At 32.6% G+C, this 14,248-nt stretch overlaps 1 long non-coding RNA gene across 1 annotated transcript in view; it reads right to left on the bottom strand.

Moving 5' to 3' along the window:
- LOC140667268 (uncharacterized) overlaps positions 1-14,248 on the bottom strand; it is a 95,149-nt gene that overhangs the window by 79,002 nt on the left and 1,899 nt on the right. The window contains exon 2 of the long non-coding RNA XR_012046973.1: positions 9,237-9,431. This is a non-coding gene — a long non-coding RNA (uncharacterized lncRNA). The remainder of the gene's footprint in view (positions 1-9,236; positions 9,432-14,248) is intronic.

Raw genomic sequence — 14,248 nt, 5'->3', positions numbered from 1 at the left:
GGTACGAAATATAACTAGGTCGAACTTGCAAACTCTTTCTATTTTCTCTGCGAGTACCTGTGTATTTTGCGAAACCGGTATCTCGTGTACTGGTACGAAATATAACTAGGTCGAACTTGCAAACTCTTTCTATTTTCTCTGCGAGTACCTGTGTATTTTGCGAAACCGGTATCTCGTGTACTGGTACGAAATATAACTAGGTCGAACTTGCAAACTCTTTCTATTTCCTCTGTAAATACCTGTGTATTTTGCGGAACCGGTATCTCGAGTACTGGTACGAAATATAACTAGGTCGAACTTGCAAACTCTTTCTATTTCTTCTGCAAGTACCTGTGTATTTTGCGGAACCGGTATCTCGAGTACTGGTACGAAATATAACTAAGTCGAACTTGCAAACTCTTTCTATTTTCTCTGCGAGTACCTGTGTATTTTGCGAAACCGGTATCTCGTGTACTGGTACGAAATATAACTAGGTCGAACTTGAAAACTCTTTCTATTTCCTCTGAAAGTACCTGTGTATTTTACGGAACCGGTATCTCGAGTACTGGTACGAAATATAACTAGGTCGAACTTGCAAATTCCTTCAATTTTCTCTACGGAAGCAAATTTCTCCAGAATTCCATTTTTCCTCTGGTCCTTTAATTATTTATTACAATTTATTCATTACCTCTTTCCTTTTGTGCTATTCCTTTTTTTTTATTTCTTTTTTTTCTTTCTTTTCTCTCCTCTTTTTTCTCCTTCTCCCTCCTCTCTCTTTCCTATATTACGCATTTCGTCATAATAAGTTTCATTCGAAAATAATGGTGATATTAATATGAACAATTCTGACGAAGAGGGTGATTTGGACGTTGAAGTACAACGCTTAGCTGACAGTGACTATGAAAGTGATGAAAGTGTTTTCGAAGACAGAATCGATCGTGATTTGGACTTAGCGGATATTAATTTGTATAATGAACTAACAAGAATGTGTTGCATATATTTTTGTTATGCAACTGCAGATGGCACATACTTCTGCACATCGTGCTTTATAAGAATGGCGTACCTTTTTGATGAGATTTGTGCTGTGCGAGAACATTCGATTAATATTTACGCATTAATACTCGGATTATTTTGTAGTGAGTGTCGAACTCCATTATTTCAAATTTTTCCTTGCAATATGTGTCCGATTTGTATAACTTAAGACTTGTGTGTGAATACAACAAAAACTATTATTATGTAAGTGTCGCACATACACCGAGGACTTATGTGTGAAAACACCAAAAACTATTATTGTTACACATGGGTGCGTGATGATGTTCCGGGGCCTGAGATCTCGACGTGGAGTTTCCGCATAGGTATGCGGATATATTCAACCTCCGCAGGCTATTCGGAGAGGAGCCTCTCGTAATGTAAGTATGCGCAAATTTTAAATATTTTTAAAGTACTAATAAAAATGTTCATTTCTGTTACAGACGCAGCCATGACGAGTTCCTCCTCCGCCTCGCTCCAACAGATTTTTTAGTTTTATAAAATTTTTATATCTTTAATATTTTAAAATTTTTATATTTTTTATATTTTTAAATTTATATCTTTTTAAATTTTTAATTTTAAAACACACAATTTAACAAATAAGTTAACCAAGAACTGTTTCCCCAAAGAAAAATAAAACATTAACATTTCCTTGCGGGGGTTCATAGTGGATTCTGCCACCCTCAAGAGAATTAAGTCGGGCGCAAGAGTAAACAAACGGCGCCGTAACCATCGCACGGTCAGAGTCGCGGCTAGGGCCTTAGCTGATAAGAACTTTGTTGTAGACTTTTCAAAAATTAATGTAGAGTTATTTAAATTACTTATAGCTAAACAAACAAACTCGCAAACAAAAACTGTTATCTCTCTTCCTATTTCAATAAACATTCCTCCTCCTCTTCCTTTTTCAAGAGATCCGGAACCATCCCGCTCACCTGACCCATTTCCTCGTATCACCATCGATTCCCCTCCCCCTTCACACCCCATAGCATCGTCCTCTCACGAACAATCCTCCCCATCCCCTCTCGGTTTACCGGGCCCTTCCAACGAACCTCCCTCTACCTCTGAACCCCCTCCCCGTCCACCCTCAGCAGCTTCTACCATCGTTCTTGATGATTCACCTCCATCTTCCCCCCACAATTCATTTGATTCCCAAGAAGAATCGGATGAAATTTGGGAGGTCCTTCGCGATATTGCCGAGGTCGTCGTCAACCTCGAGAAAGAAAACGCAAGTTCCACCGAAAGGAAACAACTCGATAATTCCGAACATCGAGAAGCTCCTCGTCCCCCTCCTTTAGATCCTCTCCAATATCTACTCAATAATCTCCCAGAGATCCAACATTCCTTTCCAGACGGCTCGTATACAATCGGGCCTGGCCCCGTTAACTTAGAAACTCTTTACTCCGTCCTTATATCCAACCCTGGTGGATCCGTTATCCCATGGTTTCTCCCTGGTTATAGATATCCCATCATCGTTTCAATAGAGGCCCTCTAGAGGAAATTTCTCTCTTCCACGATTAGTTTTCAAGAATTATAATTTCTTCCCTGCCCTTTCCTTTAAAATTTTAAGAATTATTGTATAAATACCAATCAAGTAATAAATCTCTCTTAGTCGATCTCCAAATTATCTGACTGACGACCTTCCGAATTTATGTAACACCCGTGAACTCCCACACATTCACAACACACACACATACACACACACTGTCAGCCCATTCATAAGTTATATTAACCACCTAATTATAATGTTAATTTTTTTAAAAATCTTATATATATTCATTTCTTATTAATAAATATATAAAGTTAATATTTTAATCTATTAATTATATTTATTAACCCTTTCAAATGTATTTCTCTGACTCCCAGATCGTACAAGGTCCCGTCCCGCGTAACAGAAATTAAATTCCCTTACCGAAAAGGGACCACCAAACGAACGGCCTACTGACCCAGTAAAAGAGACCCTCGAAGTCTTTGACCGGGTCAGGCCTTGTACAGTTCGTTCGAGTCAAAAACGTTTAAGATTTTAACGCGTTTCGACAAGGGTAAGTTCCGTCCTTCCATTATCTCATCCTTATTCTGAGTCTGGATGTAACAATATCTCTGAAAGATTTCTGTGCTGTATGGGTACTTACTATTAATTTTTATATAATTTTGTGTATCCTTCTACCTTTATTATTTATTGTTATTAATAATTTTTCTTTTTTCTCTCAAAATATATTGTCCAACTACTTTATTACTCAACTACTACATAATTTTACTTAAACATCGTCTGCACCGATATGAACTTCTTTTATGCGCCCCAGTAACTAATATAACGGGGCTAAACGCTGTTGTTTTATAAATACCATGTTGATTGGGTGTTAACTAAGCATCTTTATCAGTTTTCCACTTTAACACTGATTGTAATAAATAGAGATATTTGAAACTCCATCGACACCAAAAAATGTTGTCTTAACTGTTTTACCATCGTACTAAACGATTTTCATTTACATCGTTTAAAATTTAAATCATGGCAAAGAGGACTATTCACAGCAGTGCTAACCAAGAAATGACTCGAACTTAAATACGGCAAATCATTCAAATTCGTGCTTAAGACACGGATATGAGGGGTCGTGAGTTTTTCGCTTCTATTTCGCAAAACACATTTGCATTTCCTCAAAAGTGAGCCTTGCCAACAATCCGATTCGTATGATGTTTTACGACTTTTTAACTTTACCGCCGCCTCTCACAAGCTTCCAAAATGAGGATTAGGGAATAAAATTCCAAAAAAGTTTGTTGATTGCGAAGAAATTGCCTTACGTCATCTAGAATCTGATCTAATTTAAAAAATCAAAAAATTCCTTAAGTTGACTCCAAGCACCAACAAACGTTCCATTATCTGAATACATATGAAAAAGCTTATTTCTACGCGACATGAAACGCTTAAGCGCGGCTAATAAACATCTGAGAAGTTAATTCATTCACTAGTTCTAAATCTACTGCTTTAACAACAAAACAAAGAAAAACAACAACATATGTCTTATCATTTTGTGCATTTCATCGTTTGCCTTCTTGCAAAATCATCGGACCGGCATTGTCAACGCTATAATACGAGAATAATCTCGAAACTTTTACACATGTGGCAGTGGTGCTATTATCTCGGAATGTGTAGGTTTAGCTTTAAAACATTCTATAAATTCCAAAATAATTTTTAACTGATTAATAAGGATCGAAACCGTTATCTGATGACAGCCATGGTAGAGTTACTGCGTGCATATTCCATACGTGCTCCTGCATTATTATCCATTTTGTTAAGTCATGCTCACATGACAAAAGTATTGACGTGTATTGAAGGATAAATCCGAGTTTTTTAATCTACTTCCCATTCGTATCAACCCATATTCGTCCATGAATGATGAGAAGATCTTAGTAGAATTGACGGTTTCATGTTTGCTTAACGCTATGTACCTTTTCAGGAGCGCTGTTGTATTAGCTTGCAAATTAAGAATAATGCTAAAGAGATCTCTTTATGCGAGATAAATAAAGTCAATGATTTTGGACGTGTTCTTAAAACGCTTAGGTAATAGGTTAGGATGCGACTGCTTCATTCAAGTTGGAATGTTTATTTAATATCTCGTCGACCGTGTTGCAATCGAAAATAGCGACAGTAGCATTAATTCTTCGTTGTTCCGGTGTAGTCATTTTTATCAAGATAGGAAAAATCGTTATTTGTCCAGCAATTATCGTCAAGTTGTAGGATTGTCGGACCATATCACCAAGTGTTGGCATTAATTAATTCGTGCGGGTTGAGCCTACGTGACAACATATTGACTGGATTTTGAGCATGTGAAGCCAGTTCTCTGGTTCAATTAGTCGTTGAATTTCTCTCACTCGATTTACCACAAAGATTGACCATTTGCGCGGTGATGAAATCCAGTTCAAGGTTATTGTTGAATCAAATATTTTGATCTATCTCTTGTATCTATCGATATTCTAATTTTCTCGATTAAATGGTCTAATAACAGAGCTGCAGATAATTCCAGGCGTGGTAGTGATATCATTTTCAAAATGCAATCCATGACTTGAAACAAAACAGCTCAGAACGATATTTGTTGAGACCAAGTTTCGTGCTCCTATATACAGACTCCATAAGTATACTGATTGGCATCGCAAAAGTCATGTATCTGTATAGCTTGAGAATCGAACTTAACGCGCCGCGAAATTGTTAATTGATTTAATTTGACCAACTGTAACTTATTGTTAAGCGTCGACCAACAAGTATGTATAGTTTGCGGAAGAAATTCATCCCATTAGGCATCTGATCGCCAAAGATCTTGAAGAATTAGTTTTGCACTGATCACAATTAATCCGAGAAGTACTAAGAGATCAAATAGAAACCTCGGATAATATAGTTTAAATTAGTCCATTTAAATACAGTGTTATGCTTTGCATCAGATTCATACGAAAAGTCAAACGTGTCTGTAGCCTGATTCCACTGTATACTTAAGATGTATGAATCAGCTCCGTCATCAAATTAGTTTGTTGTTTTGATTATCCACTGACTCTAATAGTTGCGAGCAATTTAAAGTCCACTTGCTAAGGTCGAATAATCCCAATCTAACAATTGTATTATCTCAACTCGAGCTGATTTTGCATCTTGAATTGTATCAGCTCCTATGAACAAATGGTCAACATAGAAGTCGCGTTGTAGATATATTGAGTTGAGCTCGGGTAGCTTGACGAATATTGTTCGGCTAGATGCTTCAGACATTTTATGACAAGATATGATACCGACGAGATATTGTATGTAACTGTGATCAACTCATATGTCTCGATGTTCGATGAGAAGTTGTTGCGCCATAATATTCTCTGCAAGCGTGTCTGCATATATATAGGATGTATTAATACTTGTACATATATTTTTACTATGTCAGCTCCTAGTACGTATATAAATATACGAAAGCGCAGAATCACAATAAACATTAAGTCTTGTTGAACGACTGGGCTAACTCTTAGCGTGTCGTTCGTGATATGCTAATTTTCTTGCATGAAGCGTCAAAAATGATACGGATTTTTGATGATTGCTTTGAGCTTTTAAATGTCATGATGTAGCAAATAATATAATAATGTGTCTTCATTCAAAGATACAGCTACTTGTCTCAGTGATAGACATTCCGCCATGAATTGAATGTATTGAGCCTTAAATCCTGAGTCTCAACTGAAATGTTTTTCTAGATTTCGCAAGCGCTTCAAAGTGACGAGTCTCCCATTTGACGATTAATGCTTTCTTGACTGGAAGTTTGACGATATATCTATCTTGAAAGTTTTAAGAAACGTTATTTATCGTTAAAAAAAAAGTTTTTCACAGAAAACCTTCTTGGTACTCGGCTACATCACCAATATTCTTTAGATGCCAGATGTGATAACTGATTGTGTAATTGAACATTGGTTATATTTGCAGGGAATGATCATATGTTACGCATAGATGAATCGTTCAGACCAATGTCTGACCAATATTCATATAAAGTGCGTTTTCGCGTTGTAACGTTGAGTGTTTAGAGAAAGACTTGATTTGTCTCACTGTCCATAAGAATATCAATTTTTGAGGCTTAACTGTTGTGATGCATGATGTTTGGCGCTTTAGATAAGATTGTGAATGCTTTCTAACGCTCTTCTTGTTGCGTCAATTGTTTTGCCTGCAGCTTCGAGCATTTGACAGCGATGAGTGATAAAGTCACTAAAATAATTGAACGTGGGAGGATCCGTGCTGCCCAATGACAATTGTCATTCTCGCAATGTGAGCGCGTTTAATTTTGAGCTTAAAATATGTACGAGCAAATTATTCCAATGAGATGTAGAACATTTGAGAGCTTAAAGAGCTGGTGTATATGTCTAATTGCTCCGTCTGCAATCTATCTTAACTCTACTGAATTTTACTTTGTCATGGATGACAATTGCCTTAATGTGCGCATGAACGCGTTTATTGCCATAAAATTCCTTTAAAAGATTCCACGTGAGATCGTAATCTAAATCGAAAATTTTTAAAGAGTTAATTACATAGTTCGCATCATCGATTAATGAAGTCTTTAAATACTGTAGTTTTTGTACGTTACTGATCGATACAATTGAATATATAATTAAATGGAATGAATGAAAACGGAACTCACTCATAATACTTCCTAGAAAACGTTGGCAAATTTAATTTAGACAATCGAACGTTAAATTGATTTTCTGATTGGTCAGACATATGCGAGGCGGACAAAAAAATCGCTATTACATACGGCGGAATTCTAAAGTTAAGAATTTCACCAATTCTTGCGAATAACGAATAAAATGCTTTTGCAAAATTAGCGCGATCGTTGGCTTCGGTCTCCTCGAACAATTCAAATTATGATTATATTTCATTATATTCGAACCAATAATCATTTAATTTAGATTTACACTCTACGAACTGAGCTATAACTGACGGCATAATGGAAGCGATTAAATCTATATGTTTTTATTCGTTTAATACTTGCATGCTGTTTTTTGAGAACGGTAGAATCTTGTTCGGTCATTTTGAACTAACCTCAATCAAGGCTGCATAATAACTTTCTGATTAATACTACTAATAAATCATCCTCCTTACCAAAATATATGCGTATGAAAGATAACTTTGACGATATTCTTGATAAGATTGCCGAATTGTCCTTATTGTATGTTATTTTTTAATCAAAGTATTGTTGTACTTTAACCAAAGTACATTATATATATATATATATATATATATATATATATATATATATTGTATATATACATATATATATATATATATATTTATTTATATTTATATTTATATTTATTGTATTAAACAACAGTTTAATTTGTTCATCTCAAATTGTGATAATTCAGACATGTCAAGATCATGTCCAGAAGTAATGGTTTTTTTTCAATAAATTTTAACAGATAAGTCTGTTATTAACATACGGAACATATCTATTGTGTAAAATTAAAAATACGAGCATTGTGTTAGTTTTACACTCTTTTTCAACTGTTTTAATAATTTAACATTATCTCATACTCTTAACTTGAATTAACAGAACAGCAATATATTAAATTAACAAATAAATGTATTAAAATTTTAACCAGCAAAATTTTTAACAAGAAAACAAATTTTCCAACTGATTGTGAGTGATTGAATAAACAACAACTTTTATTGATGTTAGATGGAGAAATTATTTTTGATTTATCAAATAATTTCAATATTTTATAGCCAACAAATTTTGGATCTGTCTCAAAACTACATTGTAATAAAATATTGACACGAATATATCTCCATTTATTATTTTTAAATTTACGTTTAAATTTATGGCTTAATAAACAGTTTTGAATAAAAAGTGAGAATATTTAAAAAAGATACAGTATCTATCGTTTTATATATATGACAAATTTGTTAATCTAATTGTAAAATGTTTATTTCAAAAAACTTAAAGAAAAGATCTAGAATATTATTTTTTACGTCATCCCGACTGCACGATTTCCTCCTACTGTGGAATCGCGAGTGTAATTGTCTACAACGACAATTGTTAGGTCATCCTAACTCCATGATTTCCGCGGAGTCGTGATAATGACCGAGCGAGCGATAAAAAATATATCACAAATTGAAAAAAGGAAAAGGACCTGCTGGCAGTATGACTCTAATCTCTCTATTAGGGAAAATAACAACATATTTAATCCCAAGTGCTCCCACAGAATGATGAATCACCGCCTGAATAATAGAAAATATATAATGAATTTTTGTTACATATAACTTTCAATGCACCTAAAACAGAAAATGGGTCCCTGATAATGTTAGAAGAATGTCTAATTAAAATTATCAACAGAGATCGTGGAAAATAACATAAATCAGAATCATATGAGCAATAATCAATAATTTTGTTTCGAAAAGGTATATAAAGGGAGACTTTCGGCAAAGAAGACACAATTCACTCAATGCACGGTTTATAAACAATCAATTGTCAGACAATAATCCGAAACAGTTGCCCAGCACAAAAATATATCTATTTCCGAACCTAGTGACAGCCGCGTTCTAGGAACAAGTCTGACGACTGCTTTCGCCATTAGAAAAACTCTCCTGTATTTCTTTTATCGAATCTATGCAACAGTAAGTTTGCAAAAGTCTTTTGTTTTTCTTTTTTAACCTTCAACAAATATACCTAGAATACTATTGAACCCCGCCTCGCCAGTCATTACGACTCAAAAGGCATAAATACCTCAATCGTTGGAACGAGTCCGTACTGCCAAGGCATCGAGTCTCGCGTCTAATTAAGTTACATAAAAGGAAGAATAGAGCATACTGCTTCACGGTCCTTCAACACGGAAGTCCTTCTTAAATCCAGCCACCTTCCTCTCTTTCACCCTCAATCCCTGCTCGTTGCCCTTCAGGAACATCTATCTCCTCCAAAGATCTTTAAAGAATCGAGAAAAAATAAGAGATATAAAAAAAGGTTCAAATAAAAGTTTTATGAAACTAACTAATGTAAGAGGCTCTGTGAGAATTAACGAACTGAGGTAAAAAAAGGCAAATAAGAGCTAAGCTCTGTCGTTAGTGAGCATATAATCTTTACTATATAAATTAAAGTTGAACATACTTAAGTTCTAACAATTAATTTCGGTGCATAATATTCTACTTCGTAAATTAAATGCGTAAATTTCTACTTTGTAATTAAAAAGCGAATGTTTCAGCCAATTTTTTGGCCATCTTTAGCGCAAACTTAAATGAAATGTTAGATTATTGACAACGCATAGAGATCATGGATTATGAAGATATGACTTGATAGTGATGTTTTGTTGTTAAATTTTTTCCTGACATTATACTTATTCAAAAGAAAGGAACGGTTATCAGCCTTATGGACAGAGCCTTTTTGCTTTCACAAAACCTAATTTCTACAATAAAACAACTACAATTAATAATTGACATATTAATAGCAAATAATTACCCGTTAGATATTTCATTTTTCACAACATTTAAAACAGGATTAAATATCTCATTAACAATCTCACCATATCCAATAATAATAACAGAATAACAGACAGTGAAGACAAGATTTCTTTTTTTACAATTCCTTATACTCCGAATTTGGCGGAGCATTTTAAAAATTTGACTAGAAACACAGAGATAAAACTCTCCTATTACAGTCTAAACAAACTGAATAAGTTTATTAAAACGCACAAAGATATAATTCCTAAGTCATCGCAAAAAAAATGTCGTGTACAAACTCAATTGCAAAGATTGCAATGCCTCATATGTAGGCCAAAACAGGTAGAAAATTAATTACGAGAATAACGGAACATAAAAACCACATTAGATTAAGATCCGCTAACAGCTCTATAATCACCAACCATAGATTAGATTACAACCACGAATTTGATTGGGATGATATATTAGATATAGAACGATTTTACAATATTACCGTACAAATTTACGCATTTAATTTACAAAGTAGAATATTATGCACCAAAATTAATTGTTAGAACTTAAGTATGTTCAACTTTGATTTATATAGTAAAGATTATATGTATGCTCACTAACGATAGAGCTTGGCTTTTATTTGCCTTTTTTATTTTGCCTCAGTTCGTTAAAAGTTTTATGGTTTTTAATGTACTTAAAAACTGCATAATCAGATTTTTCGAAAATGTCATTATTTTTCGCACTCCTTCCTTTCCCCCTTAATTTTTGAAAATTTTAAAATTTGTTTTATAGCAAAATATGAATGTTTCTCAAATTTAAAATTAATAAAAAATTATTTCCGATCGTTTATGTCTCAGGACCGATTAACCGAATTAGGACTTTTAGCTATAGAACATACTTTATAAACTTTTGTAAAAGTCTAGATTTATCTGATATTATAGAGACGATTTAGCTAGTAAGAAATCTAGAAGAGTTCAATAGTAGTAAAAAATATTTTTATTTTCTTGTGTTTTTTAAATTTCTATATATATTTGCAAAATACATATTTTATATATGTATATAATTTGCATTTTTTATTCCGTTTTTTTTACACATCCACATAAGGACGTAAAAATTGTTCTCGCACGCAAACTAATAAGGAGCTAGAACCGGCCCTGAAAACTCTACAACCATATATGTTTATGTTATGCATACATTTTCTGCGGTAATACCTTTATCAATAAATAATGATGTACAATATTATAATAATTTGTAAACCGAGCAAAATGAAAAACCAAATGTAATTTCAATAATACATCCAAACTTTTATTATTATGAATGAATTTGTAAAATAAAAAAAAATAATTTTCTTTTAAATATATAATTTCTCTTTCTTTCCAGCCGAAAGATCGTACTTGGTCCTATTCGGAGTAATAAGGATTAGATTCCTTTACCAAACAAATGTCCAAAATACGTTCGACTCGAAACCTACATCCTGACCCGTATGGTCTCGGAAACTATCTCATGCCCTTCCTACGGCTCATTTTTCTCCGAGTCTGGACGTAACATTATAATTTATGAACACAAATATGTTTATATATACAATTAGGCTTTACAATATCTTTATTGCTTTCGAACAATAATTATTATTGATTGAAAATCTAGGAACATTTTCTTGTGTTTTAATGTTTATAAATAGGTCTTTAAAATTATAAAAAAAGGTTATATGAAATTATGTAAAACAAGCGTACACAAAACAGAGAGAAGCAGACAAAAAGAGAGAGTGAGAGAAATTGAAAGGAAGAGAATGACTGAAGGAGAATAACAGGAAAAAGTTGTGCCAACAAAATGAATTTCTTTACATATTAACATTTTCTGTATATGCTACTTGTCTATATCGATAATATAAAATAGTTAATTTCTTTTTCTTCGATTTACTCTATTTTTGTAAAATATTTTAATTAATCAATGTATTATAATATTCACCAATGTTTGCAACAACATGTTAGGTTGTATAATAAATATGTAAAGGTATAGTTTATACATATTTTGCGTAAATAGATCTAAGAAATTGTGGCTAATCATAATTTTCGTGACATATAAATAAATAAACTGTTCAAATTAATGTTTACTATTTTTAATGACGTGAAAAAAAAAGTTACAAATTAATTTGTTTATATATTTAAAAATATACTGCTCATATACTTCAATTTAAAATCTTAAACTGATAAATTTTGTTGAAAGATACTAAATAGTTCTCCCAAAATAAAAATTATTTGTTATTATTAAATTAATCTTTAATTTTTAATTTTATATTTAAAAGAGTATAAAAATATAGTAATCGGAAAAAGAACAAGCAAAAAGTAAAAATTTTTTTAAATAATAATTTTTATTATTATTTAAAAAATAATACTATAGACCAAAATATTTAAGAGTAACTTAATTAGTTTCAAAATAAATACATATTTATAATATTATTTATATATTAATAAACTTTTAACATTTATTAACAGGTTTTTATTTTTTTATTGTATTCTTTGTTGCATAAAAATTTAAACAACTTATCAATAATTACAAATCTCGATTTGTATTAAAAACGCCAAGTGCTGTTTGATAACTTTATAATATTTTTAACATTAAAATTTACTTAAATATTTTAAAAATATTACAGGAGACGAGAAAAAGGAAAGAGAAAGAAAGAGAGAGAGAGAGAGAGAGAGAGAGAGAGAGAGAGAGAGAGCGCCGATTAAAACATAAATAAATGTTTCTTTCACATATGTACATTAAAATCAAAGTCACTGGAGATGTTTCTATTGACGTAAATAATTACTTTATATATTCCACATAATGCAATCTATAAATCATATTTTTTAATCTGTAAGGCTAGAGGAAATAATTTATTCTTATTAACAGTGATGAAACTAATATGAATATTAGTTTCATCACTTTATAATAATATAAAGTTTTTTTTTCTTAATATAATGCCTAATTTCAACGCTATTTAGAACTGTTTCAAATTGTATATGTGAAAAATGTAAATGTGACGATATAAAAATAAAAAAAAAATATATATATATATATATATATTATATATAGGGTGCCTCAGATCTGCATGTCCAAACTGAATAAATGATACATTTTGCAAAGCGCACCAAAACAACATTTTTCCATTTGCTACTTTTATCAAATCTTAAAAATAGCGTATCTCCAAATCAAAATTTAATATAAAAAGATAGATATCATATACAATCTAAAAATAAATAAATAAATATATACAAGATGTAATCAAATTAACAGATTTTCTTTTAAGAACAAGTTTTCCAGTCAATTTAGAGACGATTTTTCCTTAGTGAAAATGTCTTGAAGGAGGTCATCGTTTTTTGTAAACTTGCAATTCTTCGATAAGGGAAAATTAGACGATACGACACTGAAACTAAGAATGTCACGTTTAACAGATTTATATCACGCGTTTGAAGAATATAATGATGAGCTCGTAGTATTAGAACCTAACGAGAGTCACCAAGACGAATTTACTAGCATACAAGATCGGTTTTATTCTCTCGCGGGTAAAGTAGAAAATTAAATCATTTAATCCTAGCAAGCAGTTCGAACGTAGACATTAACGAAACGCGCGATGATAATCAGACAGATCGGCCGACGCCTATAGCAGCAAAGCGAGAGCGACTAATCAAGCTTCCCTTTAGCGCCTTTACCTACGTTCGACGGTAAATTTGAAAGTTGGCTTTCATTCAAAAACGCATTTCACAACTTAATCGATTCACAATCAGACTTAACGGATATCGACAAATTGCACTATCTCAAGTCATCATTAAAAGGCGAGGCCGCGAACAAAATAAAGATTTTTACGATAGACGGAATAAATTATTCAAAAGCACATGGAAGGATCGTTCACATTCTTGAGAACAAATTATCGAAAACTACTTTAGAAAAATGGGAAGCGTCTCTTGAAAGAGATGAATTTCCCTCTCTCGATCAGCTATACGAATTTCTATATAAAATCGCAGTTTGTGCGTCAAAAGGAGATCAATCAAAATTATTAGAATCCGATAAGACGAAAGCGAACCTCCGGCGAAAAGAAAACGCACCGGTCCGGTAAATCGAGCCTTTATGTTTAGCGCATCTCGAAATTGCACAGTTTGCAATACTAAACGACACCCACTTTACATGTGTGACAAATTCAAACACTTACCGGTTAATAAGCGTATCGAAATGGTAAAAAATGCAAAATTGTGTTATAATTGTTTGCGTTCTCATCGCGGTACTCCGTGTAAATTTTCAAATTGCACAATTTGCCAGAAACGTCATAACACACTT

Source organism: Anoplolepis gracilipes, chromosome 6 (genome assembly GCF_047496725.1).
Source record: "Anoplolepis gracilipes chromosome 6, ASM4749672v1, whole genome shotgun sequence".
NCBI classification, from domain to species: Eukaryota; Metazoa; Arthropoda; class Insecta; order Hymenoptera; family Formicidae; genus Anoplolepis; species Anoplolepis gracilipes.
This window is presented reverse-complemented; position numbering and strand designations above follow the sequence as displayed.